Source organism: Canis aureus, chromosome 11, assembly GCF_053574225.1.
Source record: "Canis aureus isolate CA01 chromosome 11, VMU_Caureus_v.1.0, whole genome shotgun sequence".
Lineage (NCBI taxonomy): Eukaryota > Metazoa > Chordata > Mammalia > Carnivora > Canidae > Canis > Canis aureus.
This window is the reverse complement of record NC_135621.1, coordinates 18,375,480-18,400,898: the sequence shown is the minus strand read 5'-3', so window position 1 is coordinate 18,400,898 and position 25,419 is coordinate 18,375,480. Positions and strand designations below refer to the sequence as shown.

Here is a 25,419-nt window from a genome sequence, read left to right as displayed (position 1 = left end):
TATGGATTTTTCCATTTTTCCTTTTTGTTCTATATGGTTCTTATATTCTCAGGTTATATAATAAAGTATATAAAATTTAGAAAATTTTATATATTCTCAATGAATACAAACTCATTTTTATCAATTTTATTTTTATCAGATTAATTTCCAAACCAGAGAAAAAGAATTTACCTACAGCCAATGCAAATTTTCTGTTAAATAGATCTAATCGTTGTTCCCCACTACTCAGAAATCAAAAGTTCCAGAATGCCTACCTGTTAAAAAAAAAGACAAAAGCAAACCATGTGGAATAAATGTAATCAGTCAATTCATATTTTTTCTATCTGAATGTTTATAACGAAGTTTCCAAGTAGTCTTTATAAAGAAATTTGTTGGTTACTCCTCTTTTACTGTTCATACCATAAAGCAGCTACTTTAAACCAATAAATAGAAGGCCAGTGTATATAACAGATATGTGCTATTATCTATTTTCAGTTGTAAAGTATAAAATTAGAAATGTTAATATTTTATCAAAGAGAGAAAATAAAATGTCAGCTTTAAATAATCTTAATTTGGGAAGCCTGGATGGCTCTGCGGTTGAGCATCTGCCTTTGGCTCAGGTCCTGATCCCGAGATCTGGGATAAAGTCCCGCATCCAGCTCCCTGCATGGAGCCTGCTTCTCCCTCTCCCTGTGTCTGCCTCTCTCTCTGTGTCTCACAGGAATAAATAAATAAAATCTTTAAAAAAAGAAATAATCAATTTTCTGACTTTGATGTATATAATATTTAATTTTTATTTTAATTTTGAAAGGGAAAGTTCCAATATCTACTTTAAATACCTAGGACGAGAAAACTATTTTTTTTTTACATGAGACAAGATGCAACATAAGGATTAGTAAATGCATTCTCTTTGAAAAAAACAGCAAATTGTGGAAGGAGCCTCGGTGTCCATTGAAAGATGAATGGATAAAGAAGATGTGGTTTATGTATACAATGGAATATTACTCAGCAATTAGAAACGACAAATACCCACCATTTGCTTCAACGTGGATGGAACTGGAGGGTATTATGCTGAGTGAAGTAAGTGAATCGGAGAAGGACAAACATTATATGTTCTCATTCATTTGGGGAATATAAATAATAGTGAAAGGGAATATAAGAGAAGGGAGAAGAAGTGTGTGGGAAATATCAGAAAGGAAGACAGAACATGAAAGACTCCTAATTCTGGGAATCGAACTAGGGGTGGTGGAAGGGGAGGAGGGCGGGGGGTGGGGGTGAATGGGTGACAGGAACTGAGGAGGGCACTTGACAGGATGAGCACTGGGTGTTATTCTGTATGTTGGCAAATTGAACACCAATAAAAAATAAATTTATTATAAAAAATAAAAAATAAGCAAAAAATCAAATAAGGATAAAAAAAAACAGCAAATTTTCCAGTAGTATTTAAGAAGAAATAGCCTAAATAATTGTCATCTTGGATGGTCTCTTCAGTTAATATGGCTTTGGCTAAAAATGGTAGACTACTTTTATATGGTCACAAGGCAAGCTACAGTTGGGATGACTCAGCCAAACAGCACTTGAGAGGCACTCTCCAAACTCTATGAAGAATTTGGATACTTACCCTCACACTTATGGCACATACTTAAGCCAAATGATCAGCAAATCACACAGATGGCCTTACTTCAAATTCAGTAGCCCTAGGAAATCTACTTCTGTGGGTGATTCTAAATTGAACATACACAACTTAGTAATTTTGAGTAAATATTTTTTCATGGGCAGTTGAGGTGACAGTCAAGATTTATAGGAATTGGTGGGCTGAACAAAATTCCTATTAAATTTTATTTGTATATTAAATTAAATATAAACAAGTGAATTCCTTGTTTGTTACAAAACATTGATGTGGTTCTAACTTGAGTTGTTAGTGTGAGATCTAAGTGTACAGACTATACAAGCTTCCCCAAATTTTCATTCTTTCAAAGTCTATTTTGAAGTACATTCAAAGACAAAAGAGAAGAGTGTAGAGGGATGGACTACTTCAATTCCTCAGGCTGGCCAACAGGTTTAAAAGTTACTTTCTGGAGATGTCTGGGTAGATGAAGACAATGTAGCTGTATAGCAACCTGTCTCTCTTGTTTCTCTCCAAATGCTACAAAAACATTAAAATAGAAAAGTAAATTCTATACCAGAGGTGGACAAACTTTCTGTAAAAGGCTAGACAGTAAATATTTTTGGCATTTGGATCCATGAGGCCTCTGTTAGGCTACTCAACTCTGCCATTAAAGGCCACCATAGACAATAGGCAGATGAGTGAGAGTGGACATGTTTCAATAAAACTTTATTTACTAAAGCCAGTGGTAGATAGACTTTACCCCCATATCTTAATTTTTTTTTACTCTTACACAGCAGGGAGTCTGCTTCTCGCTCTTTCTCTCCCTCTGTTACTGCCCCCTTCAATGCTCACTGCCTCCCCATCAAGTTAATTAATTCATTAATTAACTAATTAAATTCAGTGTGCTCTTATTTGTGTAAGATAAATGCAATTTTTTTGATTGTGTCATTGAAAGCTCGTTTCACTTGCTTGTTCCTCAAAGTATAAATGAAAGGGTTCAACAAAGGAGCAACACATATAGTGAGCACGGATACCCCTTTATTGATATTCACCTCTTCTTTGGCAGAAGGCTTGATATAGATGAAAATACAGCTGCCGTATGTAATGGAAACAACAAGCATGTGTGAAGAACAGGTGGAGAAAGCTTTTTTTCTTTGAGAAGCAGAAGAAAATCTTAGAATTGTCCTGATGGGGATCCCTGGGTGGCGCAGCGGTTTGGCGCCTGCCTTTGGCCCAGGGCGTGATCCTGGAGACCCGGGATCGAATCCCACGTCGGGCTCCCAGTGCATGGAGCCTGCTTCTCCCTCTGCCTATGTCTCTGCCTCTCTCTCTTTCTCTCTCTGTGACTATCATGGATAAATAAAAATTAAAAAAAAAAAAAAAAAGAATTGTCCTGATGATATATATATAGGAAAGAATGACACCTTCAGTGTAATAATGAATGTCAGTACTGCACAGATTATAACCATCTGTTCTATAACCCATGTATCCGAGCATGAAATCTTAAAAAGAGGAGATGCATCACAGCCAAAATGATCAGTGGCATTGGAGTCACAGAATTCCAGCTGGAGGCCCATACCAAGGGGTGTGATGATGATCAGCAGCACAGAAATCCAGCAACAGTGGACAAGGATGGTACAGACTTTGTTATTCATGATGGTCATGTAATGAAGGGGTTTGCAGATGGCCACATAGCGGTCATAGGACATGGCTGCCAGGAGAAAAAATTCTGTGACCCCAAAAAGCCCAATAAAAAATATTTGGCAAGCACAAGCATTATAACGTAATAGTTTTGTCTCCAGTTGTTATACTGTACAAGAATCTGGGAATGCATACTGTTGTGAATGAGATTTCTAAGATGGAGAAATTGTGGAGAAAAAAAATACATAGGTGTTTTAAGATGAGAATCCATAAATGTAAGAATGATAATGGTCAAATTTCCAGTAATGCTCAGCACGTAGCTGAGAAATAAGAAGATAAAAAAGAAGAACTTGCAGCTGTGGGTCCTCTGTAAGTCCCAACAAGATGAATGTTATTGCTGTGTGATTTCTCATTGTTACCTATGATGTCTTAGGCAATCTACATGAAAAAAAGTCAAAGAGAAAGTATTTAAACAGAAGAAAGGAAACAATAAGGCAAAAATCAATGAAACAGAACACAATAAAGCAAGAGAGAAGATCAAAGGAATTGAGAGCTGATTCTTAGAAAAGATAAATAACACTGATAAAACTGCTGTGAGACTGACCTGAAGAAAAGATAAGCTTTATCAGGAATGAGCGTGATAACATCATTAGAGATTATACAGATATTAAGAAGATAAAAATGAAATATTTTGAAAATGTCTGCAGAGTAGATTTGGCAACTTAAATGAAATGAACTAATCCTTTGAAGGATACAATATACCAAACATAATTCAAGATGAAATATCTAATATATATAGTCCTATATCTATTAAAGTAAACAAATATGTAGTAAGACATCCCATAAAGAGAACTCCAGGTGCAGATGGCTTAATTGTAGGTTTCTACTAAACAGTCAAGACAAACAAAAACACCAGTTCTATACAAATCCTTCCATAAAATTGATGACACCAAAAATTATAGCATTATCTGATGGAGCTACTCACGTCTGTAAACTTAATATAAATGATAACCACAATAAAAAAGGGAAGAGTGAAGGGTCTTATATAGTAATACATTTTCTGCATTCTACCTCCAGTAGTAAAATATTGATTATAACTGGTCTGTGAAATGTTTCTTGGGTATATCATGTCACACACAAACTTTTAAGAAATGGTATAGTCAAACGTACATTATATAAATTAAAATGAAACATTGGGCCTATTAATTTTGAAGCAGAAAATGAGAAACAAAAGAAAGAACAATGAGAACAAACAAAAATTGAGTAACAAAATGATTAACAGATGTTCAAACATAAATAATTACATTGTATAAATGATCAAAACATACCACACTGATTAAAAGACAGGGATTATAAGAATGTGTTTTGAAAAAACCTCCCACCTAGATGCAGTATTTAAACACTTCACTTCAAATATAATGACATAGATAAGTCAAACAATTAAAAAATGACTACCATGTGAACCACAATAAAGAGAATGTTGGAGTAAATATGTTAATATTACCACCAAAGAAAGTTAACAAACATACAAAATACCGTTAAATTATCCAATTCACCGATAACAACTAAAGATCTTAATTATTTATGTATTTAACAGTACACCAAAATATAAGAGGAATAAACTGGCATAAATAAAAGAAGAAATAATAGGTAAATTGTAAATCATAGCTGGAGATTTACTAATCGATGGAACTAGTTGACTGAAAATCCACAAAAGTATAGAAAAACTATATGTCAATTATATATAATTGATGTTTATAGAACACTCTGCCTAATAATGGCAGAATGCACATTATTTTCTTTTATAAATTTATTTTTATCGGTGTTCAATTTGCCAAGATATAGAATAACACCCAGTGCTCATCCCATCAAGAGAATGCACATTATTTGAAGTATACATGTAAGACTGCAAAATCGGTATCCTAACAAGAGAGGTAAAATAAAACAAATATTAATGAGTTTAAACAAACTGGAATCATATAGAAGATATTCTCTGACCACAAAGAAATCAAACTAAAAATCAATAACTAAAGAAAAATGGAAAGAAAATATTTACAAATTAAACAGGTTACTTATAAATAATTTATGAGTCAACCACTAAGACTCAAAGGAAATAAAATAACATATTGAAATAAATGAAAAATATGTGGAATGAAGCTAAACCTAGGAACGAGTGGAAAAATTATAATGTTAAATGTTTATATTACAAAAGAAAAAGTTTCAAACCAAATATAAAATCCTTGACAACAATAACAAAAAGCTGAAAAAAGAGTAAAAAAAATACCCAAAGAATGAGACGGAAGCAAAGATAGAGATAAGAATAGAAATCAACAAAATTAGAAACAAAAATACAATAGAGAAAATTAATCTAACCAAAAGCTGTTTTTGTTTTGTTTTTAAAGACCAAGGCTGATGCTCAACTGCTGAGCCACCCAGGCTCCCCTAAAAGCTGGTTCTTTAGAGATTAATAATATTGATGAACTTCTAACCAGACTGACAAGCAAACCAACAAAATAAAACAGTGAGAGGAGGAAAACACACTTCCTAGAAAAATCAGAAATGAAACCTATCATCCCAGATCTCAGATATTAAAAGGATATTAGAGGATACTGCAAACCATTAACACAAATATTTTAGAGAGCTTAAATGAAACAGATGAATATTTCAAAGTCAGCAAACTATAAAAACACATCCAAAATGAAATACATAACCTGAAACAATCCTACAACTAGTAAAGAAATAGAATTTGTAGTTAAAAACATTCTAAAGTAAAACTTCTAGGACTAGAGATTTAAACATGAAATATTATGAATTCTATCTAATGTCTTTGAGAAAATAAGAGTAGGGAATATATCCAACCTTATTTTTTGAGGATTTAAAAGACACCTGTAAGATTTAGATAGAATGCAAGGGCCGAAATAGGAGATCACATCTGAAGAACATAAAGAATGATGGGGGTTTTCACTCTTGGGTATTAAGACTTATTTTTAAGAAACCATCATTAAGACTATATGACAAAACAAATCAATATATAAATTTCCTCAGAAAACAGGCGATATTAAGCACCCTCTCCCTCTCCTTTTATATGGTGAGTGTAACCTTGATATCAAAACCAAGGATACTATAAAAAAGAAAAACTATTGAACTATATCTTCTATAAACATAGATAGAAAATTTCAAAGAAACAATAGCCAATCAAACTCATTATGCTCAATAGCAATATAAGCATAACACATTAGGAGAAGGCAACATTTACCCCAGGAATTCAATGTTGGTTCAATATTTGAAATCAACTTATTCTCCACAATAACAGAAAAAGGGAGAATCCATGTTTCTTCTGAATAGTTTCAGGAAAAAATATTTGCCAAAATTCAACACTTCTTTATGCTTAAAATTTTTTCTCAGTAAAGTAGAAGCAGAGAAAACTGTCTCCATGTGATAAAGGATACTTAGCTATATAAAAGAACAAACAAACCAAAACTTCTGCTAATATAAAATATGAGGGGAAAAGCCTGAAAGCTTTCCTCTAAAATTATGAACTATGCAAAGATGGGTACTTATAGTTCATGTTTAACCATGTGCTGGAATTCCTAGCCAGTAAAATAAGGTGAGAAAAAATAATGACATTTTCATTAGCAATATAGGAGTTTAATCATCTTCTTTTGATAGCAGGATTGGGGGGATAAGGAATCCTGAATGATCTACAAGATAAACTTTGAATAAATAAGTGAGTTTAACAAAAGCATGAGATAGAGTGTCAATATATATAAAAAATTTTATTTGTGTATAACCATGAGCATTTGAACTTGAAAATTTTTTAAAAATTACAAAAAAAATTACAGCTTCATTTAAACATTAAATACTTGTGCATAAATTGAACAAATTATAATAGTATAGCAATACAATGGAAAGTGTAAAAAACTGACATGGAGATATGTTTAAACACATAACTTATTGGGATATAACAATGTGTACTGAAATAGAATAAAATCAGGCAAATTGAAGGAAAAATAATGTCTTATCACAAATGGTGCTGCTACAATAATACATACATATGGATAAAAATGAACACAAATGGAAAATAAAATAGAGCATAGACCTAATAAAAAACTGCTTTTCAAAAATACTGTTAAAATTGAAAAGGAGGGCAGCCTTGGTGGCTCAGCGGTTTAGCGCTGCCTTCAGTCCAAGGCCTGATCCTGGAGACCTGGGATCGAGTCCCATGTCGGGCTTCCTGCTTGGAGCCTGCTTCTCCCTCTGCCTATGTCTCTGCCTCTCTGCGTCTCTCATGAATAAATAAATGAAATATTTTTTAAAAAAGTGAAAAGGAGGTGCCAGTCTGACTCAGTCAGAAGAACTATGAGACATTTGATTTTAGGGTTGAGTTCAAGTCCACACGGAGTGTAGAGATTACACAAATAAATAATCTTTAAAAAAAGAGCTGTTTAAAAAAATGAAAAGAAAGGCCTAATACTAGGAGAAGATATTTATAAAACATGTATTTACAAAGGTCATGTATTTAGTGTACAGATATATGTCTACACAGCGTATATATGCACATATATATTATGGACATATTTCATTTTATATATATGAAATACATCTTACTTAACCTATGCTGTGTATATAATATGATGGATACAAAGGAACATGTATGTAAGAGTGTACACATGTACTCAAATACACAGTTTACCAATAAAAAGAAAACAGCCCAATGAAACTAGTCAAAGATTTGAACATATACTGCACATAGGAAGAGGCATGAATATCAAATGTGCACATGAAAAGAAGCTCCACATCATTAGTGATTAAGGAAATAAAAATTAAATGATAATAAGACATTACTAAACATTTGTTCCAATAATAAAAATGAAACGTATTAACAATAGCAAGGGTGGGAAAAACAGGAAGCAGTTGAAATTTTCTTATCACTGGTGGAAATAGAAAGTAGTAAAACCAGTGTGGAATATAGTTTTGCAATTTCTTAAAAACTTAGAAATGTATCCATTATGTAACATGGCAAATCCATCCCTAAGAATTTACCTAAGAGGAAAAAAAATATCCTTAGAAAGACTTGATAATTGCAATTTTATTCATAATAATAAAAAGAGGAATGTAATATAAGTAATCATTGAGAAGTACTTTATCTTTTAAAGATTTTATTTATTCATGAGAGACACAGGCAGGGGGAGAAGCAGGCTCCATGCAGGGTACCTGATGCAAGACTCGATCCCAGGACCCTAGGATCACGCCCTGGACCAAAGGCAGGAGCTAAACCACTGAGCCACCCAGGGATCCCTGTGAGAAATAATTCAAAAAGTGGCATATTTATACATGGAGGGCTACATAGCAGTAAAAGAATAAAGACTTCATGTGTGTGATAATGTGGATAAATCTCAAAGTAGTATGCCAGAGGAAAAAATATATATGTATTAAAGGGAAAATACTATAAGATTTAGTTTAATTAGAAAAGACAAACCAAATCTATTATGAAGGATTAACTGGGAAAGAACACAGTCAAACATTTAGAAGTGATAGAAATTTATATATCTTGATTGCATTAGTAGTTGTAAAGATGTACATTTGTCAAGACTTGGTGGAATGCTACACTTAAAATAAGTGCATTTTTAAAAAGTAAGTGCACTTTATTGTGTGTCAGTTATACTTTAATAAAAATGATTTTTAAAGTAGGCTGCATATCCAGCATGGAGACCCAACATGGGGCTTGATCTCACCACCCTGAGATCAAGATCTGAACTGAGATCAAGAGTCAGATGCTTAACTGACTGAGCCACCTAAGCACCTTAAAAATGATTTAAACAAGACAAATCATGGAGTGTGAGAAGATATTTGCAATAATTGTCAAGGGCTATAGTCAAAATTTATAAAATTTGCTACAACTCAATAAGAAAAGAAAAATCTAATCTAATAACAATTAGGCTAATTTCTTCACTAAAGAGCATATCTAAAGGCCGGTGAACATATGAAATGTGAACTTTCTAGTATTTAGGGAAAAGAAAATTAAATTCACAACTACTGCACAATCATGAGAATAATGAATATTAAATAGATGGGCCATATCAAGTTTCTTGAATATTAGGGTGTACATTCCTATAAACACTATGAAAACTTTTTGAATATATTTTTTAAACTGATGTCCAGATATATATGATGCAGGAAATTATAATCCTAGGTCTTTACCCAATCAAAATGTGTACATATGTACACAAAATGCATGTTTAAGAGAGTTTAGCCTCATCATTCCCAATAACCCAATAACCAAAATGCCCATCAGTGATAGAATCAGTTTTTAAATTGTGATATATTCATAAAATGGAAGCACATAACAATGAAGATAAAAATAATATTGTTACATTCAATAGTATAAAAAGTTCTCCCAAACATAATTTTGAGTGAAGAAGCAACACACAAAAGAATGTGTAGAATACAATTTCATTTACACAAATTTCAAAGTTAAGCAAAATTAATCGAGTTAGAAATCAGGATAGTCTCTCTCTCTTCAGGGAGGATTATGTGGGTACAGGCCTGGTCTAAGTAGAGATATGGCTTAGATGATACAGTTCATGTTCCTTCTATATATAGAACTGTGTCCTTAAAGTTTATTCATTTTTCTATAATAAACTGTTGCAAAATTTAACAACTTAAAAAAGTAAGGTGAATCCTAATCTGATTTCATATGACACTTTATAGTATTCTATAAATAGTTCCTTATTTCTGCACTTCTCTGTGATCCACCAAACCCCCTTTACATACATTCATTCTATTACAATATGAGGCAATACTTGGCACAAGTTGTATTCTTTAGCAAAGCTCACGTTAACGTCCAGTAACTGAATTTCAAGGCCATGCCATTTAGATGAATTCTCCTAGTCAATATATATATTTTTCATTTCTTCACTTCTCTACCCCTTCATTCATTACTCAGGCTACTGAAATCTGGCATCTTTATCCACTAATCTACTATTATTACTCTTGCTTATTTCATTATCATTACTCTTGTTTTAGAAGGCCCCCTTCCACCCAGCTTACCACATCTGGAAAAGACCAATCTATTTAGACTAGACTCCTAACTCTGGGAAACGAACTAGGGGTGGTAGAAAGGGAGGTGGGTGGGGGGTAGGGTGACTGGCTGACGGGCACTGAGGGGGGGCACTTGATGGCAAGAGCACTGGGTGTTATTCTATATGTTGGCAAATTGAGCACCAATTAAAAATATATATAAAAAATAAAATCTAGTTTGTCTGAAAAAATACATCTCTAATATGTTATTAAAAGGTCTATCTTTTCCATTCCATCTTCTTCTACCCTACTTCAGATCACTTTGATCTCATACTCAATATGAAACCTTCATATTCTTTTTTTTAAGATTTTATTTATTCATGAGAGACAGAGGCAGAGATATAGGCAGAGGGAGGAGCAGGCTCCATGCAGGGAGCCTGATGTGGGATTCGATCCCGGGACTCCAAAATCACGCCCTGGGCCGAAGGCAGGTGCTTAACTACTGAGCCACCTAGGGATCCCCGAAACCTTCATATTTTAACTGGACTTCCTGTCTCTTGTTTTGATCATTTTATTACATTTTCCTCATTGCATCCAGAATAAGTTCTGAGATACCATCTCAATTCCTGCAGACTAGGCTAGTTACAACTCCACTGTGTTCGTATATCCATCATCCTTACATCAGAGCAATTTGGTGTAGAGATTGCTTATTTTCTATGTGTCACCCGCTTAGACTGTGATAACCTTGGGATCAGGGCCAATCTTATTTTCAGTAGTAGACCCAGATCTTATCACATTTCCTGTAACATAGTGGCTTCTCAGTATATTAATAAACACATAGATATTTACAAAGACCAGAATATATTCTTTACTTCTATTTCAAAATTCTACTTAATGGAACTCCTTTAATTCCTATGGTTCCTATAGAATATACTATACTAGTGTTAAAGGTCAATATAAGAATTAGTATCATCTTCCCTTGATCTTTCAGTGCCTTAATTTTTGAGTATTAGAATATAGTCTCTTAGACTGGGCATTTAGTCAGCTCAACTGGTCACAGCTCCATAGGACTTTTCATTTAAATTCTAATATAGGCTACATAAAAAAATAGATATCATAAAAAATATAAGATAATGAAGTCTTTAAAAGGTTCTAGATTATGAGCTTGTGATAATTTTCTATTGTGTTGTATTTACCTGAACCTGTTACTAGAAAGTCCCTTAGTTATGTGGAGACATTCTTCGATTTTACTGACAGTATAGGGCAAACTTCTTAGACTGTAGTCCAGGTAGACTGGAATTAGCATTTCTATTGGAAGGTGTGCTATTAGATGGCTAGTTTCAACCAAAGCTTCCTCCTGGGTTCCTTATTTGACAGAATAGTCTCAGATAGGACCTATACAACAAAAAGTAGCATTCTGAATTTCTAGACACTATTAGAGAGGGCAAACATTGAAATATGCTCATGGGCAAAAAACTGTCTAAATGTCCTGCAGATGCACACTTGAAATATCTGCAGTAGCTCACATATGAAACACAGCATTGTTACCCAGGGCTCACCTTCCTTTCTTTCTTATAGTCATCTTCCCTTCATTCCCTATTGTAATCTCTAGCAAAAGTCCTTGCTGATCCTGGATATTATCCCTATGCAAAACCACCCTCTGTCCTTCTAGTTACTTACTTCAGAAACATGCCTCAGAAACATCCTGACAAACTAATTATATTGCAGATGTAACTTACTAATTTTTGTTTACTATGCCTAGACAGTAAAAAGTATTTCTTTAAGAAAAAGATTTTCTTGGATGAAATGTTAACCAAGTTTTAAGTTGAAAAGATGTAATTGTACAACTGAGATTGTGTATGTGAATGAGTGTGTGTACGTGCATATGTTGGCAGCTAGGGCAATAAATATTGCATCATCTATCTATCAAATCTAACCATTTTGTTGCTAACATATGTAATCAATTCATAAAGCAAGCTTAGAAACTTCTTCAGTTGCTTCCGTGATTAATATTCTTGAAAAATAAGGGAAGGGAGAAGAAATGTGTGGGAAATATCAGAAAGGGAGACAGAACGTAAAGACTGCTAACTCTGGGAAACGAACTAGGGGTGGTAGAAGGGGAGGAGGGCGGGGGGTGGGAGTGAATGGGTGACGGGCACTGGGTGTTATTCTGTATGTTAGTAAATTGAACACCAATAAAAAATAGATTACCTTTCCTCCCACAAAAAAAAAAAAAAAAGAAAAAGAAATGACATTTTAGAAATGAAATTAATTTCTCATATCCTTATGAACTACCTACGTTAAAAAATACACACAACACATACAAATGTGTGTTTACATATAAATGTAGATAGATAGATGATAGATGATAAATAATAGATGATAGATAGATAGATAGATAGATAGATAGATAGATAGATAGATGTTTAGATGCATGCACTTAGGAAAGTGACAGGAAATATTTTAATCATTTTTTCAAATTTCATAACAAAAAATTGATTTGAGAAATATGAATATACTTACACTTTGTTCTCTCATTTGGGATCCAGTGTTTTTTTATCCATACAGATCCTTAGTGGAACTCACACTTAAATAAGATTATCGATAGTGACATGGATATAATATAGTCATGCATTCTGACTTAATTTTCACACAAAGGTAGCAGTAGAAATGCAAACACAAGCTATATTAATTCTTATATCCCTTCATCTAACATTTATCATGAATTAGAATATCTGTCTGAATTTAAAAACGAAGTATTTCCGCATAATCTGATTAGCTATATAGAAGGAAAGACTAATAAACAGGCAAAGGAAAACCAAAAATTCCTTTTGATTTTGAAAAGCTGATGATCTACCAAACAATTTTAGCATGAGGGGATTTCCAAAAAGTTTTACCAAGATATGATTGAGGATGCTTTACCAGCTGTTTAACAGCCAACCTGTTAAATAGGCAAGATCAACTAAGTTACAAAAAAAGGGTCCTTAGTGACCCTATTTCAAAGTCACTAATGAATGTAAAATGTAAATAAAATAGAAATATAAAACAAAACTGAAGTTAACTAGGGCATCTAGGAATTGGGACAGTATCCTTGGATATTGGAATACTCATTAATAGCACAAGATGCATTGTTAATGTATTAAGTCTTTGACAATATGATGATCCAAATAATATTTTGTTTCTTTGTTCACTTTAATTCACATTTTACTGATTGCTAATGCTATACAACAATTTTTTCAAAAGTTTACTGGCACTTTATGCTTTATTTATGACCATAAAATTACTTTCCTATTATTGTTTTTGAATAAAAGTGGTTCCTGGACCATTGTCTTACACCATACACAAATACAAACTCAAAATGGATGAAAGATCTTAATGTGAGACAAGATTCCATCAAAAATCCTAGAGGAGAACAAAGGCAACACCCTGTTGAACTTGGCCACAGTAACTTCTTACAAGATACATCCATGAAGGAAAGAGAAACAAAAGCAAAAATGAACTATTGGGACTTCATCAAGATAAGAAGCTTTTGCACAGCAAAAGAAACAGTCGACAAAACTAAAAGACAACCTACAGAATGGGAGAAGATATTTGCAAATGATGTATCAGATAAAGGACTAGTATCCAAGATCTATAAAGAAATTATGAAACTCAACAGCAAAGAAACAATCCAATCATGAAATGGGCAAAAGACATGAACATAAATCTCACAGAGGAAGACATAGACATGGCCAACAGCACATGACGAAAGCTCCGCATCACTTACCATCAAGGAAATACAAATCAAAACCACAATGAGATACCACTTCCCACCAGTGAGAATGGGGAAAACTAACAAGGCTGGAAACCACAAATGTGGAGAAAGGGGAACCCTCTTACACTGTTGGTGGGAATGTGAACTGGTGCAGCCACTCTGGAAAACTGTGGAGGTTCCTCAAAGAGTTAAAAATAGATCTGCCCTACGACCTAGCAATTGCACTGCTGGGGATTTACCCCAGAGATACAGATGCAATGAAATGCTGGGACACCTGCACTCCGATGTTTCTAGCAGCAATGTCCACAATAGCCAAACTGGAAGGAGCATGTCGGTGTCCATCGAAAGATGAATGGATAAAGAAGATGTGGTGTATGTATACAATGGAATATTACTCAGCCATTAGAAACGACAAATACCCACCATTTGCTTCAACATGGATGGAACTGGAGGGTATTATGCTGAGTGAAGTAAGTCAATCGGAGAAGGACAAACATTGTATGGTCTCATTTATTTGGGGAATATAAAGGATAGTGAAAGGGAATAAAGGGGAAAGGAGAAAAGATGAGTGGGAAATATCAGAAAGGGAGACAGAACATGAGAGGCTCCTAACTCTGGGAAACAAACTAGGGGTGGTGGAAAAGGAGGTGGGTGGGGGGTGGGGGGCGACTGGCTGATAGGCACTGAAGGGGGCTCTTGATGGGATGAGCACTGGGTATTATTCTATATGTTGGCAAATTGAACACCAATAAAAAATAAATTTATAAAATAAAAAAATTTTAAAAAGATAAAAACGTATTGGAGCATCCATATACCAGCAAATTAGGCAACCCAGAAGAAACAGATGAATTTCTTGGGAATCCCAAATTACCAATACCGGAACAGGAAGAAATAGAAAACCTGAATAGGCCAATAACCACGGAGGATATTGAAACAGTAATCAAAAACCTCCCAGGACACTAAAGTCTGGGGCCAGATGGCTCCCAGGGGAATTGTATCAAACGTTTTAAGAAGAAACCGTACCTATTCTACTAAAGCTGTTCTGAAAGATAGAAAAGGACAGAATACTTCCAAACTTGTTTTATGAGGCCAGCATCACATTTGGAAAACAGACAAAGACCCCACCAAAAAGGAGAATTCTAGACCAATATCCCTGAGGAAAACAGATGCAAAAATTCTCAGCAAGATTCTAGCCAACTGGAGCCAACAGTACACTAAGAAGATTATTCACCATGACCAAGTGGGATTTATCCCCGGGATGCAAGGCTGGTTCAACACTAATAAGGCAATCAACATGATAGATCCCATCAACAAGAGAAAAAAGGAAAATCATATGATCCTCTCAATAGATGCAGAGAAAGCATTTGACAAAATACAGCATCCATTCCTTTTTATTTATTTATTTATTTATTTATTTATTTATTTATTTATTTATTTATTTATTTGAGAGAGAGAAGCAGACTCCCTGCTGAGTGTGGAGCCTGATGCAGGGCTTGATATCACCACCCTGAGATCATGGCCAGAACCAAAATTAAGAGTTGGATGCCCAACCAACTAAGCTCCCCAGGCGCCCCTCAGAAGTCTCTTACTTCACCAGAGACCAGAGGCTTCTCTCCCACTTGGGGTTTTGGAGCCACCCCAGCCCCACAGGTGTCCAGGTAGAGCAGAGGCTCTGGGTGAGCGGAGGAGGAGCTTGCTCCGTCCACTCCGCGCATCGACCTGGTATTGCAGCATCCATTCCTGATCAAAACTCCTCAGAATGAAGAGATACAGGGAACATTCCTCAACATCTTACAAACCATCTGTGAAAAGCCCACAGCAAATATCATTCTCAATGGGGAAACACTGAGAGCCTTTCCCCTCAGATCAGGAACACGACAGGGATGTCCACTCTCACCATTGCTATTCAACATATTCCTATAAGTGCTCGCCTCAGCAATCAGGCAACGAAAAGAAATAGAAGGCATTCAAATCAGCAAAGAAGAAGCCAAACTCTCCCTCTTCGTAGATGACATGATTCTGTACATAGAAAACCCAAAGGCCTCCACCCCAAGATTGCTAGAACTCATACAGCAATTTGGCAGTGTGGCAGGATACAAAATCAATTCCCAGAAGTCAGTGGCATTTCTGTACACTAACAGTGAGACTGAAGAAAGAGAAATTAAGGAGTCCATCTCATTTACAATTGCACCCAAAAGCATAAAATCCCTAGGGATAAGCCTAACCAAAGAGGTAAAGGATCTATACTCTAAAAACTACAGAACACTTCTAAAAGAAATTGAGGAAGACACAAAGATATGGAAAAATATTCCATGCTCATGGATTGGAAGAATTAATATAGTGAAAATATCAATGTTACGCAGGGCAATTTACACGTTTAATGCAATCCCTATCAAAATGCCATGGACTTTCTTCAGAGAGTTGGAACAAATCATCTTAAGATTTGCGTGGAATCAGAAAAGACCCTGAAAGCCAGGGGAATATTGAAAAAGAAACCAGAGCCTGGGGCATCACAACGCCAGATTTCAGGTTGTACTACAAAGCTGTGCTCATCAAGACAGTGTGGTACTGGCACAAAAACAGACACATAGATCAATGAAACAGAATAGAGAATCCAGAAATGGACCCTCTACTCTATGGTCAACTAATATTCGACAAGGCAGGGAAGGCTAATCCATTGGAAAAAGAACAGTCTCTTCAATAAATGGTGCTGGGAAAATTGGACAGCCTCATGCAGAAGAATTAAACTGGACCATTCTCTTACACCAGATATAAACTCAAAATGGATGAAAGATCTAAATGTGAGAAAAGAATCATTAGAATCCTAGAGGAGAACACAGGCAACACCCTGTTTTTACTTGGCCACAGCAACTTCCAAGATACATCCATGAAGGCAAGGAAAACAAAGCAAAAATTATAAGATTTTTGCTTCTTTTTCTCTATGTGAATGTTATGAATAAATAAATGAAATCTTAAAAAAATTTTAGGGTATTTAATAATAAATAATAAATAATAGAAGTATTGGGACCTCAACGAAATAAAAAGCTTCTGCACAGCAAAAAAACAGTCAACAAAACTAAAAGACAACCTACAGAATGGGAGAAGACATTTGCAAATGACCTATTGAATAAAGAGCTAGTATCCACAATCTATAAAGAACTTATTAAACTCAAAAGCAAATAAATAAACAATTCAATCATGAAATGGGCAAAATACATGAACAGAAATTTCACAGAGGAAGACATAGACATGGCCACAAGCACATGAGAAAATGCTCCGTGTCACTTTCCATCAGGGAAATACAAATCAAAACTGCAATGAGATACCACCTCACACCAGTGAGAATGGCGACAATTAACAAGACAGGAAATAACAAATTTTGGAGAGGATGTGGAGAAAGGGGAACCCTCTTGCCCTGTTGGTGGGAATGTGGACTGTTGCAGCTACTCTGCAAAACTGTGTGGAGGTTCCTCAAAGAGTTAAAAATAGAACTGTCCTATGACCCAGCTATTGCACTGCTACAGATGCAGTGAAACACCAGGACACCTGCACCCCAATGTTTTAGCAGCCACAATAGCCACAATAGGTGGAAATGTGGAAAGAGCCCTGGTGTTCATCGACAGATGAATGGATAAAGAAGATGTGGTGAAAGTTTCATAAGTAACAGGATATTTACACCATCTCAAAATATCTCCTAAGAAACTTCTTAGTATTACATGAAGAAAATAGTAACTTTGCAGTCTAGCAAGGTTTGGAAGGCCACCTTAGCCAGGTGTTCAATTATCGCCACCCCTGGGAAAATCAGCATTATATGGCTCTTGAAAATGTGGACCAAGAAGGATCTATATCATCACTTCTGTTTTATTCTTGCCAAAAAAAAAAAAAGCCACCCAAATACCCTAAAATCTTTTTTAAGATTTCATTTATTTATTCATGACATTCACATAGAGAGAAAGAGTCAGAGACACAGGCAGAGGGAGATGCGGACTCCATGCAGGGAGCCTGATGTGGGACTCGATCCCAGGTCTCCAAGATCACACCTCGGGCTGAAGTCTGCGCTAAACCGCTGGACCACCGGGGCTGCCCCCCAAATACCAGTTTAACCTTGAAGAAAAATCAGATGAGCTTGAGTAACATGTCTTCTTTGAAAACATGAGGACAATAAAGTGAAATATAGGCTGAGGAGCTGTTCTAGATTAACAGAGCTAAATAGAAATGAGAGAACTAAATGCAATATATAATCCTGCATTATGCTGGATCTAGAGGGAATACAATGGTATAAGAGACATCACTTGAAAAAAATTATAAAATTTTAATATGTACTATGGATTAGATAATATATCAATGTCAGACTTTCTGATTTTGATCAATATATTTTGGTTATATAACATAATGATCTTATTAGGAAATAGGCTCTGAGATAGATAATGAGGCACAATGTTTAATTTATGTTTAAATTATTATGAAATGGTTCAGAAAGCATTATATATATGCATATATATATATATTTGTGTATAGTATTAGTATTTCCAGGTATTAGACATACAAATGCATTTCAAATAAAATATGATTAATTTATATTTCTACTGCTAATGTGATATTGCTGGCTCAGAAAATAATCTATATGATCATTCCTCCAATTTTTTATGCCCTTTTAATATCATCACAAGCTATTTTAAATATTAAAAAGCACATCTAAATATTCTATGATTCAAACAAAAATTTATACATGAATGTTCATAACAGCATTGTTCATAGCAGCCTCAAAATGAAACAAACTAAATGTCCATCAGCTGATTAGTGGATAAACAAATGTGGTATATCTATGCAATGGAATATTATTCATCCATAGAAAAGAATAAAGTACTAATAGATTCAACACCATGTGTAAACCTTTAATACATTATGCTAACTGAAAGAAGCTAGTCACAAAAGGCAACACATACTGTATAATTCAATTTATATGAAATGTCTAGAATAGGCAAATTCTAGAGACAGGGAGCACGTCAATGGTTGCCAGGAACTGGAGGAAGGGAGTGACACGGAGTCATTGCTTAATAGCTATAGAGTTTCTTTCTGGGGTAATGACAATGTTATGAAAGTAGATTATGCTGATGATTGTACAACTATGTGAACGTATGGCTAGCCAGTGAATTGCACACAGTGGAATGGTTAAAATGGTGAATTTTGTGTTGTGTAAATTATACCTCAATAAAAAATGTATTTTTGGACAGAGATAAAAAAACGCAGATTGGATTGAAAGACCTAACAGCCTTTAGAACCCTAACTTCATAATTGCCAGGCTACTTTATAGAAATACTTGTCTTGGGGATGCCTGGGTGGCTCAGCGGTTGAGCATCTGCCCTTGGATCAGGGCGTGATCCCAGGATCCGGGATCGAGTCCCATGTCAGGCACCTGCTTGCGTGGAGCCTGCTTCTCCCGCTGCCTGTGTCTCTGCCTTTCTGTCTCCGTGTGTCTCTCATGAATAAAAAAGATCTTTATAAAAAGAAAAAAGAAATCTTTGTCTTGTAAGCAGAGGAGATTTAAAGGTGAGATGACATGATAGAATGTGTTAACTCACTCACTAGCTCGCATAGCTGATGTACTTGGTGGTCATGCATTTTAGTTTATAGGAATCATGAAGAATCAAATACAGGGCTTATGTTCTAGTTACTGTGCTAGCTCTTCCCTTGGAAACACAGGGTGACAGGCTGCTAAGCAAAAAGCTGAGAAAAATCAAATGTTAGCATCTAAACTGATTGATTTCCCATTCACCTCTGATAAACAAGCCTGAAAAGCAGCGACAACTGAAACTTGCAGGGAGACATTGAAGTTACAAGAACATTGCATATAGACCATGTGCAAGAGAGAGAATTAACAAGAATGATACAAGCCTGCATGAAATTAAATACAATATTAGTAGATAAAACAAGATAAAATAGTTGTAGAAAATTGTGGTAAGCTTTAGATTTAAAATATAGCTCCATATCAAAACTCTTTGCTCAGACATTATAAAGAGATTTTCTTAATACATTAATTTTCAACAAAATGATTAGAAGAGGAAAGGATTATGCTATAAGTAAACTCCCAGAGAGAAGAGAATTAAAATGAAATTTTACAGTTATCATAGCTATTGAAGGCAATTATCTTTATTTGGGGCACCTGGGTGGCTCAGTCATTAGCTGTCTTTAGCTCATATTTTGACCCTGAGGTCCTGGGATCATGTCCCCTATCCGGCTCCCTGTAGGAAGCCTGCTTCTCCCGCTGCCCCTGCCTCTCTCTGTGTGTCTCTCATGAATAAATAAATATCTTTAAAAATAAATTTAAAAAATAAAAGTTTTTATTTATTTATTTGAGAGAGAGAGAATGATAGTGTGAGAGCAATGTGCATGTGTATATGCACAAGCTGGGGGAGGAGCAGAAGGAGAAAGAAAAGGAGAGAATCTCTAGCAGACTCTGTGCTGTAAGAAGAGCTGTTGTGGGATTGGATCTCACTACCCCAAGATCATGACCTGAGCCAAAACCAAGAGTTGTTAGCCAATGGACTGAGCCACCCAGGTGCTCTGAAGGCAATTATTTTCAGGACAACAAGGTATTATCATTTTAAATAAGCCTCAAGTTTTTATATATTTTATGTAAATATCTCAGAGAGATGTAGGGAATGTTCTCTAAAACAGATGAATAAATGTTCCCCCGTTAAATCAAGAGGTAAAGGACATTTTCACTATGAAACTGCTCATAATCTTTGTCCAATAATTTTGTACTCAGATATGTTACCTTAAAATTTAGGACTATGATTCTAACTTTCATATCTCAATATGGCTATACCATATTATAGATTAATAAGCATGGAAAAATGTCAATATTTTAAAATGACTTAGTTTCATATGTAAACAAAAGAAGAGGAGAGGAGGGGCAAGATGGCGTAAGAGTAGGGTCCCCAAATCACCTGTCCCCACCAAATTACCTAGATAACCTTCAAATCATCCTGAAAACCTACGAATTCGGCCTGAGATTTAAAGAGAACAGCTGAAACGCTACAGTGAGAAGAGTTTGTGGTTCTATCAAGGTAGGAAGATGGGGAAAAAGAAATAAAGAAACAAAAGGCATCCAGGGGGAGGGGCCCCGCGAGGAGCCGGGCTAAGGCCGGGGCGAGTGTCCTCAGGACAGGAGAGCCCGGTCCCGGAGAAGTAGGAGCTGCATCAACCTTCCCGGGTGGAAAGGGGCTCGCAGGGAGTTAGAGCAAGACCCCCAGGAGGGCGGGGATGCCCTCAGTCTCCCTGGGACACTAACAGACACCTGCGGCGCGCCCCAAGAGAGTGCGCCGAGCTCCCTAAGGGCTGCAGCGCACACGGCGGGACCCGGAGCAGCTCTGAGGGGCTCGGGCAGAGGAAGAGGCTCCACAGAGGGGGCTGCAGGGCGGGAGCGCGAATCCAACAGCGCAGACCGGGAGCACAGGGCGCCGGGACACAGCCCGGGATCCGGCCTCCCCCCAGGACAGGCAGAGGCCGGAGGGCCCAGGACAGCGAGGACACTCCTGCCCCAGCTGAGCAGATCAGCGGCCTGGCCCGGAGCCTCCAGACCCTGCAGACGGAGAGCTCCATAGTTACTGCGGGGGCTGAATCCAGGTTTCCAGAGCTGCCCCAGCCACTGGGGTTGTTCCTCGAGGGGCCTCACGGGGTAAACAACCCCCACTGAGCCCTACACCAGGCAGGGGGCAGAGCAGCTCCCCCAAGTGCTAACACCTGAAAATCAGCACAACGGCCCCTTGCCCAGGAGACCAGCTAGACGGACAGTTCCAGGGAAAGTCAAGGGACTTAAAGTATACAGAATCAGAAGATTCCCCCGTGTTATTTTTTTTCTTTTTGATTTCTGATTGCTTCCCCCACCTTTTTTTTTCAACTTTCTTTCTTTTTCTTTCTCTTTTTCTTCTTTTTTCCTTTTTTTCTTCCTTTTTTCTTTTTTCTTTTTCTCTTTTCTTTCCTCCTCTCTCTCTCTTTTTCTCCTTTTCCCAATACAACTTGTTTTTGGCCACTCTGCTATGAGCAAAATGACTAGAATGAAAACCTCACCTCAAAAGAAAGAATCAGAAACAGTCCTCTCTCCCACAGAGTTACAAAATCTGGATTACAATTCAAGGTCAGAAAGCCAATTCAGAAGCACTATTATACAGCTACTGGTGGCTCTAGAAAAAAGCATAAAGGACTCAAGAGACTTCATGACTGCATTATTTAGATCCAATCAGGCAGAAATTAAAAATCAATTAAATGAGATGCAATTCAAACTAGAAGTCCTAACGACGAGGGTTAACGAGGTGGAAGAACGAGTGAGTGACATAGAAGACAAGTTGATGGCAAAGAGGGAAACTGAAGAAAAAAGAGACAGACAATTAAAAGAGCATGAAGACAGATTAAGGGAAATAAACAACAGCCTGAGGAAGAAAAACATACGTTTAATTGGTGTTCCCGAGAGCGCCGAAAGGAACAGATGGCCAGAATATGTATTTGAACAAATCCTAGCTGAACACTTTCCTAATCTGGGAAGGGAAACAGGCATTCAGATCCAGGAAATAGAGAGATCCCCTGCTAAAATCAATAAAAACCGCTCTGGGTTTTGGCTCAGGTCATGATCTTTAAACCTCGACATGTAATAGTGAAGCTTGCAAATTCCAAAGATAAAGAGAAGATCCTTAAAGCAGCAAGAGACAAGAAATCCCTGACTTTTATGGGGAGGAATATTAGGGTAACAGCAGACCTCTCCACAGAGACCTGGCAGGCCAGAAAGGGCTGGCAGGACATATTCAGGGTGCTAAATGAGAAGAACATGCAACGAAGAATACTTTATCCAGCAAGGCTCTCATTCAAAATGGAAGGAGAGATAAAGAGCTTCCAATACAGGCAGGAACTGAAAGAATCTGTGACCTCCAAACCAGCTCTGCAAGAAATTTTAAGGGGGACTCTTAAAATTCCCCTTTAAGAAAAAGTTCAGTGGAACAATCCACAAAAACAAGGACTGAATAGATATCATGATGACACTAAACTCATATCTCTCATAGTAACTCTGAACGTGAACGGGATTAATGACCCCATCAAAAGGCGCAGGGTTTCAGACTGGATAAAAAAGCAGGACCCATCCATTTGCTGTCTACAAGAGACTCATTTTAGACAGAAGGACACCTACAACCTGAAAATAAAAGGTTGGAGAACCATTTACCATTCAAATGGTCCTCAAAAGAAAGCAGGGGTAGCCATCCTTATATCAGATAAACTAAAATTTACCCCGAAGACTGTAGTGAGAGATGAAGAGGGACACTATCTGATACTTAAAGGATCTATCCAACAAAAGGACTTAACAATCCTCAATATATATGCCCCGAATGTGGGAGCTGCCAAATACTTAAATCAAGTAATAACCAAAGTGAAGAAATACTTAGATAATAATACACTTATACTTGGTGACTTCAATTGAGATCTTTCTACCCTCGATAGGTCTTCTAAGCACAACATCTCCAAAGACACGAGAGTTTTAAATGATACACTAGACCAGATGGATTACACAGATATCTACAGACCTTTACATCCAAACTCAACTGAATACACATTCTTCTCAAGTGCACATGGAACTTTCTCCAGAATAGACCACATACTTGGTCACAAATCGGGTCTGAACTGATACCAAAAGATTGGGATCGTCCTGTGCATATCACAGACCATAATGCCTTGAAATTAGAACTAAATCACACCAAGAAGATGGAAGGACCTCAAACACGTGGAGGTTAAGGTCCATCCTGCTAAAAGATGAAAGGGTCAACCAGGAAATTAAGGAAGAATTAAAAAGATTCATGGAAACTAATGAGAATGAAGATACAACCATTCAATATCTTTGGGATGCAGCAAAAGCAGTCCTAAGGGGGAAATAATCGCAATACAAGCATCCATTCAAAAACTGGAAAGAACTCAAATACAAAAGCTAACCTTACACATAAAGGAGCTAGAGAAAAAACAGCAGATGGACCCTACGCCCAGCAGAAGAAGAGAGTTAATTAAAATTCGAGCAGAACTCAACGAAATCGAGACCAGAAGAACTGTGGAACAGTTCAACAGAACCAGGAGTTGGTTCTTTGAAAGAATTAATAAGACAGATAAACCATTAGCCAACCTTATTAAAAAGAAGAGAGAGAAGACTCAAATTAATAAAATCATGAATGAGAAAGGAGAAATCACTACCAACACCAAGGAAATACAAACGATTTTAAAAACATATTATGAACAGCTATATGCCAATAAATTAGGCAATCTAGAAGAAATGGACGCATTCCTGGAAAGCCACAAACTACCAAAACTGGAACAGGAAGAAATAGAACACCTGAACAGGCCAATAACCAGGGAGGAAATTGAAGCAGTCATCAAAAACCTCCCAAGACACAAGAGTCCAGGGCCAGATGGCTTCCCAGGGGAATTCTATCAAACGATTAAAGAAGAAACCTTACCTATTCTACTAAAGCTGTTTGGAAAGATAGAAAGAAATGGAGTACTTCTAAATTCGTTCTATGAGGCCAACATAACCATAATTCCAAAATCAACAAAGACCCCAGCAAAAAGGAGAATTAAGACCAATATCCCTGATGAACATGGATGCAAAAATTCTCAACAAGATACTAGCCAATAGGATCCAACAACAAATTAAGAAAATTATTCACCATGACCAAGTAGGATTTATCCACGGGACACAGGCTGGTTCAACACTCGTAAAACAATCAATGTGATTCATCATATCAGCAAGAGAAAAACCAAGAACCATATGATCCTCTCATTAATGCAGAGAAAGCATTTGACAAAAAACAGCATCCATTCCTGATCAAAACTCTTCAAAGTGTAGGGATAGAAGGAACTTTCCTCAACATCTTAAAAGCCATCTATGAAAAGCCCACAGCAAATATCATTCTCAATGGGGGAAGCACTGGAAGCCTTTCCCCTAAGATCAGGAAGAAGACAGGGATGTCCACTCTCACCACTGCTATTCAACATAGTATTGGAAGTCCTAGCCTCAGCAATCAGACAACAAAAAGACATTAAAGGCATTCAAATTGGCAAAGAAGAAGTCAAACTCTGCCTCTTCGCCAATGACGTGATCTTCTACATAGAAAACCCAAAAGCCTCCACCCCAAGATTGCTAGAACTCATACAGCAATTTGGTAGCGTGGCAGGATACAAAATCAATGCCCAGAAATCGATGGCATTTCTATACACTAACAATGAGACTGGAGAAAGAGAAATTAAGGAGCCAGTCCCATGTACAATTGCACCCAAAAGTATAAGATACCTAGGAATAAAGCTAACCAAAGAGGTAAAGGATCTATGCCCTAAAAACTATAGAACACTTCTGAAAGAAATTGAGGAAGACACAAAGAGATGG

The 25,419-nt window shown here is 36.5% G+C and overlaps 1 pseudogene; it reads right to left on the bottom strand.

The window, feature by feature from the left end:
• Positions 1-2,496: 2,496 nt before the first annotated feature.
• LOC144322967 (olfactory receptor 6C2-like) lies at positions 2,497-3,642 on the bottom strand (annotated as a pseudogene).
• Positions 3,643-25,419: the final 21,777 nt, after the last annotated feature.